Source organism: Somniosus microcephalus, unplaced genomic scaffold (assembly GCF_052327205.1).
Source record: "Somniosus microcephalus isolate GS21.2 unplaced genomic scaffold, FLI_Smic_1.0 unresolved_chr2, whole genome shotgun sequence".
In the NCBI taxonomy this organism is placed as follows: domain Eukaryota; kingdom Metazoa; phylum Chordata; class Chondrichthyes; order Squaliformes; family Somniosidae; genus Somniosus; species Somniosus microcephalus.
This window is the reverse complement of record NW_028225180.1, coordinates 54,394,143-54,401,957: the sequence shown is the minus strand read 5'-3', so window position 1 is coordinate 54,401,957 and position 7,815 is coordinate 54,394,143.

The following is a 7,815-nucleotide window of genomic DNA, read 5'->3' as shown; positions in this document are numbered from 1 at the left end:
ATCTCAACCATGTTATGATCACTCTTTCCTAGAAGATCCGATACTATGAGATCCTTTAGAAATTCTGTCTCATTACACTGTACCAGTTAAAAATAGCCTGCTTCCTGGTTGGTTCCATTATATACTGTTCTAGGAAAACATCCTGGATACACTCGATGAACTCCTCCTCAGGGCATCCATGGCCAATTTGATTTGTCCAATCAATATGGAGATCAAAATCACCCATGATTATTACTGTACCTTTTTTACAGGCCCCCATTATTCGTTGATTTATACTCTGTCCAACAGTATTGCTACTGTTCAGGGGCCTGTAGACTACGCCCACCAAAGACTTTTTCTCATTATTATTTTTTATCTCCACCCAAACCGATTCTACATCTTGATCATCTGAACCAATATCACTTCTCACCACTGCACTGATCCCATCCTTTACCAACATATCCACCCAAACTCCTTTACTTTCTGTCTATCCTTCCGAATTGTCAAATGCCCTGGAATGTTCAGTTCCAAGCCCTGGTCACCTTGCAACCACATCTCTGTAATGGCGATCAGATCACACCCATTTGTATCTATTTGGGCTGTCAACTCATCTATCTTGTTACGAATGCTGCGTGCATTAAGATATAAAGCTTTTAACTTTGTCTTTTTATCATTTCTCCTTGTTTTGACCCCATTTTCTGTTGCACTCTTATCTTTAAAAATTCTGTCCCTTCCTGTCACACTCTGGTGATTATTTCCCCCATCTCTATCCTGCACTATAGTTTTCTCATTTCTCTTTGACTTTTTAAATTCCCGCTCACCTGGACTCTCCCCCCCCCCCCCCACTACTATTTAGTTTAAAGCCCTCTCTACAGCCCTAGTTATTCGATTCGCCAGGACTCTAGCCCCAGTGTGGTTCAAGTGAAGCCTGTCCAAACGGAACAGCTCCCGCTTATCCCAGTACTGGTGCCAGTGCCCCACAAAACGAAACCAATTTCTCCCACACCAGTGGTTGAGCCACTCATTCATTTCTCTGAGTTATTTACTCTATGCAAATTCGCTCGTGGCTCAGGCAGTAATCCAAAGATTCTTACGTTTGTGGTTCTGCTTTCTAAATTAGCAGGTGAAGTTGTTTGAAATGAGTGAGTTAACCATTCCGATACCAAAACTGTACAGCAAAACATAGGAGAGAAAGATCGGGCTAATCTTAACCTTCTTTCAACAGAGAGTAAAATGTGGTGCAGTTGAAATGGAGCGCGAAAACAGAACCCGCTCTTTTACCGCCAGACCGGTTTTGTTAAATTCCCTCTCCTGGTGCCTTACCACATATTTTCATGACGAACGCCAGTGCCATGTTACTCCTTGTGAATAACTGTTGACTCGCTGGGTGATTCCTACCAAATTACCCAGCACCGTTCCATTTCCACAACCTGCCTGAAGAGCCCAATCATTTCCCTGTAGATTCCTGTGTCTCTGTGAGTTGGAGGTCACCGCATGTGATCTTTGAGGAAGAATGCAATCTGTGACATTCCTCCTCTTTAGAGGAGGTGTTCACCGATTTAAAATGGAAATAACATTTTCCAATCAGGCAACTGCTGAGTGCAAGACCGCTCCCCAGGCTTTGAGCCAAGAATCGGAAATCTGCTCCAGTTCCTTATAACCCGTGACAAACCCGTGATATTGGATATAGGGATATGGGCACAACACGTGCACCATTTAGATTCTGCATATCCCATTCCATACATCAGTCCGTTTAGACAGCTGATTGCGAAGGCACACACAGTAGGGATGTCCCAGGTTCTAGACTGGCCTAGAATTCGTTGGGAGGGCGAACGGGAAAATGATTACCGCTCTTGGAGGCAATGTTACCGTAAGCCGGCAGTCGTGAAACTGATGGAATGGGGTGAACGCGGGTTTTGCACCCCGCCTGAGTTTACTCTCATTGAAACCAAAGGAGAGATATATAGAGGGGGCGGGTGGGGAGGATATCAATCTGGCTTTCCCCAGAACCTGTCAGTTTCCCGCCTAGCCTGTTATGTTAAAATTACCCCAGTGCGAGGATGTGTGTGTGGGGGAAAGTCCAGCTCCAGCTATGAGTGAACACTCACCGGACAGACTTAGAAATATCGAGTTGACATCTCATTGCCCGACTGATCGTTTACCACCAACAAGTGACGAAGCTCATCAGAGGTGAAAGGTGAGGTAGGGGGATTGGCAGGAAGTAGGAAGAAAATAAGATCATCTTAAGTCAAGAATAATATAGCGCCATTGGCAGTTTATTTCAGTCATTTAAACAACACGTTCGTTACTGCATCAGAGGTCAACAAGGTTGTTCACTACAGAAAGTCCAACGAATCATGTTGGTAACTGTTGTATTATAGGGTAATTTTTTCCCAATATAAACCTTTGTGAAGCCTCTCAAATTTATCTATATTCTGTTAATTTATGAGCTGGTTTTTCAGGTAGGCTTTTAGCTTCACACGCGTCGTTCGATAGAAAAAATGACGTAATTCATTTATGAACTGGATTTAGCCACCACTGCACCAAATAGTCGTTTTGCTGAATCATAGAATCACAGAATGATACAGCACAGAAAGAGGCCATTCGGTCCATCGAGCCTGTGCCGACTTTCTGAATGAACGATCCAATTACACCCAGTTCCCTGCTCAATCCCCATAGACCTGCATTTCTTTCCCTTTTAAGTTAATATCCACTTGCTTTTCAAAGTTACTATTGAATCTGCTTCCACCATCCTTTCAGGCAGTGTGTTCCAGATCATAACAACTCGCTGTGTAAATACACTTCTCCTCATCTCCCCTCTTGCTCTTTTTCCAATTACATTAAATGTGTATCCCCTGGTTACCGACTCTTCTCTCAGTGGAAATAGCTTCTTCTAAGTTATTCTATCAAAACGTCTCATAATTTTGAACACCTCTATTAAAACTCCCTTATCCTTCCCTGCTCTAAGGAGAATAACCCCACATAACTGAAACAGCTCATCCCTGCTAACATTCGAGCAAATCTCCTCTGCATCACCTCCCAAGTGTGGTGCTCAGATTTGGACACAATGTTCCAGTGGGCGCCTAGTCAATGATTTACAAAGATTCAGCATAACTTCCGTGCTTTAGTACGCTGTGCCTCTATTTACAAAGGAAAATTCTTCCATATGCTGTTAGTAGCTCCATCAGCTTGTCCTGCCATTTTCAAAGTTGCGTGCAACTGAACTCCCAGGTCTCTCAGTTCCTGCACCCCCTTTAAAATTGGACTACTTAGTTTATAAATACTCTCCTCGTTCTTCCTTTTAAAATGCATCAATTCACACTGCACTGCATTAAATTTCATCTGTAATGTGTCCCATTGTACGATCTCCATGTGTACCATTGAAAACCTTTCTATAACGGTGGTGGCATCAGACTGTTGTAGGTTGGACCTTGGGGATTGGCGTTTGACAGGGACTGTCATGATCAGTCCGCTCATGGGAAGGCTGTGAAGGAAAAGCGAATTTTTGGAAAATAGTAAATAAATAAACAGACCAATAACTAAATAAGCAAACATCCAAGCTGAGGTAAATGATGATAATTTCTTTCTCATAATGTGTGAAATTCCTCGATAAATGAGAATTGCGCCATACTAATGGGCTAGAATTTACTTTAACAGTAATGGTGAGGCTGTTATTTATTCACAATTCAGACAGCTACTTCGAGCCAGCACAGATACGCTTTTCAACGCGAAAAACTAGAGTTACTGTCCGAGATCCACTGCTATTCTCTAAGCTGCTCGAAAAAGGCATCTGCTGTCTGGTTTTCCATTGAAATGTACTGAGCTGCGTGAATTTCCTGTACTTGCACGGTAGAGAGGGACTAATATCGCCACAGCAAGCTAGGGATTGTCCATATCAGTCTAAGTAGCATTTTCAAATGTGTGCTCATTTTTAATTACTGCCAAATTAACTTGTACGAATGTGCAGTCTCATTCCTTCTTATTTTAATTGTTGATGGAGGTTATTTTAAAAATTAAAAATTTAAACCAATTAGTTTATCTTTCTTTCTGTCCCTTTTCTCTCTCTGTCTGAATCCAATCTTTCTTTCATTTTCTTTATTTCGCTTTCAATACCTGATTGACGTTGAATACACTATTCTAACTTAGACTTCCTGCTTCAGAATCTGCACTGTTCGATCTTCAATCATTAAATATGATTGATGAAGAAGACACACAGTTGCTTGCTCATTTCACACAGGTCGTATAGGCCCTATAGAGTGCGCCACAGCATTTAAATTTCTTACTGCAGCTTCCGGTACAAGCGGTCATAGACATTACATGGACATGGGCAAGTCTAACAACTGGTGGTCGCCGATCGTCTGCTGGCTTCAGTTAATCCTGGCACAATATTTCTCATTACCATATCTTTGGGAGGTGAATACCAATTTCTGAACTTTTACAGTCAATTATCAGCAGAGCCAAGAAAATTGCTTGGTAATTTAGCCTTATAACTACAAACATTATTGACATGTATTTTTGAGTGCTTCCACAGCTACTTGCCTACGAAAATGGAAACAGCAATTGATGCCAACTGCTGCAGCATTGCCAGCAGGTAGAGAACGAGATACAAAACTGAAATGGTATATCTGTGGAACAGTGGCAAGAACATGCTCAGGGCAATCAGAAATAACAAGACTTGAGGCAACGAGAACTGTCACACATACAGCGACAGCACAATTCAAGGAGAATCTCAAATCGAAGTGTAAAAATTAGCCAAATTTGGAGCAAGGAAGAATTTTGCAAGTAAAATTGATCTCCACCAGTAGAGCTGAACGAGACTTCACTGGACGAGAAAATCGGGAAGAGTGTAATGCAGACTAATTCCAGCCCCATTGCCTCAATATTAGGCGACCTCCCACAGGGCATCAAGAGTACGTCTTCAGCTGAAAGCTTATTTCAATGTGGGGGAGGGAATTTATGGACCAGGGCGTGGAACTATTATTCAGCCTCCATTTGCAAGTCTGAATTATTTCGTTTGATATAAAAACTGACCGCAATTTTGGAAGTCTAGACGAACAATTCATTGAAGCTTCTCTTCACTCCAGGCTGAGGAGGGAGCAGCGGCAAAACACAGGCGCTACAGCGCCGCCACAGGCCGGCTGGTGTAATTAAAGCATGACGTCTGCACGTTACAAACATGAACAGATGGGAATATAACTGGAAATGTTATAGTAGGTTGTGCACATAGAATGTACGAATAGGCTGAAGATTGCTTTAATCTATGCAGTGCCAATTAATAGAATCATAGAATGATACAGCACAGAAGGAGGCCATTCGGCCCATTGTGCCCGTACTTGCTCCTTGAAAGAAATAACCAATTAGACACACACCCTGCCCTTTCCCCACAGTCCCGCATTTTTTCATTCAAGTATTTATCCAATTCCCTTTTGAAAGTTATTTTTGAATCTGTTTCCACCACCTTTTCAGGCACTGCATTCCAGATCATAACAACTCGCTGTGTAAAAAACCAATTCTCCCCATCTCGCCGCTGGTTCTGTTCCCAATTATCTTCAATCTGTGCCCTCTGGTTACCAACCCTCTGCCACTGGTATCAGATTTTTCTTATCTACTCTATATAAAAAAATAACTCACAGGATCCATGTAATAAATGTTTTTGTTAAGTATTTGGAGATTTTAAGCATGTTTGTTTTGTATCTCTAAACATTGATTAACTTCAAGCTTGTTTCCTTTAAATATGGCTTCACAGGATATCCCTTCATCCCATTGAAACGCTGAATTGACGCTGTATTGTGGTTACACTTCATAAGATGGAAATCCAAACTGGTCTTAGAACACCTCTTAATGGGATTTCTCAACGCTTCTCTCTCATGCTGGTCCACCGATTGGTTTTCTTACATCTGTGTGTGCCTGGGAAATGGAAAGTGACGCAAAGCTGTACTGTGAAGGGCAATCTCAACTGTTAAATGTGTGAAATTATTTAATTGTGCCATCAACCATAACACGGCCAGAGGGAGTGCTGATTTAAAACTGTTATTCATTTATAAAGGGAGTTATGCTAACCCTGTATAAAGCAGCACTTAGGCTTCAGCTAGAGGACTCAAGCCAATACTGGGCACCACACTTTCGGAAGAATGTCATAGCCTTAGAGAGGGCGCAGGTGAGATTTTATAGAAAGGTGCCTGGGATGAAAAACTTCAGTTACGTGGATAGATTAGACAAACTGGGATTGTTGTCCTTAGAGCAAAGAATTTTAAGGGGAAATTTGAAAGAAATCTTCAAAATGATGAAAGCATTTGCTAGCTAAAATAAGGAGAAACTGGTTGCAGTGGCAGAGCGGTCAGTATCCAGAGACACACACTTAAGGTAACTGGAAAATTAACCAAAGGCGATGTGAGGACAAATACTGTGCAACGAGTTAATATAATCTGGAATGCACTGTCTGAAAGGGCGGGGGGTGCAGATTCTATAATACCTTTCCAAACAGAATTGGATAAATATAGTCTGTACTTGCAGCGAATGTAATGGGCCACGAATCGCAGATACAACCAGAAGGCAGAGAATTAGCGGGGTCCTAGCCTCGATGTAAATGTAAAAGAGGATCAGATTGGCTACGCCAAGAAGGGTACTGAATGCACTCAGCACCAGACAGGTCACCACGTTTGAAGATTAAGCAAAAGATTACTAAAATAATGAATTTGGCAGATCTTCACAATGCCAGTTTTTTTCTGGCCACAGAATCTAATTCAAAGTATCCATCTTATGACATTAATTGGCCCAGTAATTCGGGTCGCGGGCTTCCCGTGGGTGTGATCCCCCAACCTGCACTTACCTAGCGCGCCGGCCGTTGAGCTGTTAGGCCCGTGGAATTCCGATCCTGGGCCTGCTCCAACTGCCGGCGCGCAGTGCTTGCATATCCCAGGGGCACAGTTAGTTCGATGCATCCCCTGGGATCACGTGGGCCATGGGGATCCAATTGGAGCAGGGAATGCTTCATTCATAAGTTTGACAGGAAGTGCTGTCAAACTTAGAAATACTACGAGCCCCAAAAGTCACTAAATCTTCCAATACATTTTAAAACCATCAGTTTTATAAATAAATTATAAATTACGTGAAATAACTATTTTAAACAATAATTTAAGTTTTTGAAAAAAATAATTTTATTTTCTAACGGGACTAAAAATAAACTTACCTTTCTTTAAAGTATTTAAAAATAATAAACCTGTGGAAAAAATTTCTTAATTTTAATTAATTGACCACTTACCTTGTAAAAAGCAGGCCTTCTGAAGACTTACCCTCCCGGGATAACATGCAAAAAAGATGCAAGTTTGATGCACACGCGCAGCCTCTCCCACGCATGCGTTTGACCTCTGAACCCTTGCTTTCTGGGGAGCGTTGCTGCCGGTTTCCCGCGCATGCGCAGTGCATACAGGAATCCGGCACTTCCATTGGGCTTACCTACCCCGTGCATACTCACCCGTGGAGACCCGAATTTCTGGGCCATTAATTGAGTTCCAAATACCATACGAACCGGATTTATTGCAAAACAATAGTATCATAGAATCTTGCAGCACACAAGGCGGCCTTTCCATAATATCTGTGCCGGTTCTTTGAAAGAGCTGTCAGATAAGAGTATTTTCTTTTCTTTCTGATAATAAAATTTGACCTAGTATGGCAGCATATGTAGTTGGCATAAAAGACACATTTATTTCAATCCAATTTGTAGAGGAAATCGTTTTTCTCTTTTGGATTTCGCAGTGAGCAGTGTGAGTAGTGGGAAACTCCGCGGATCAGGGGTAGGGTCACATGAACAAACAATGAAACAATGGCATAAAAAAA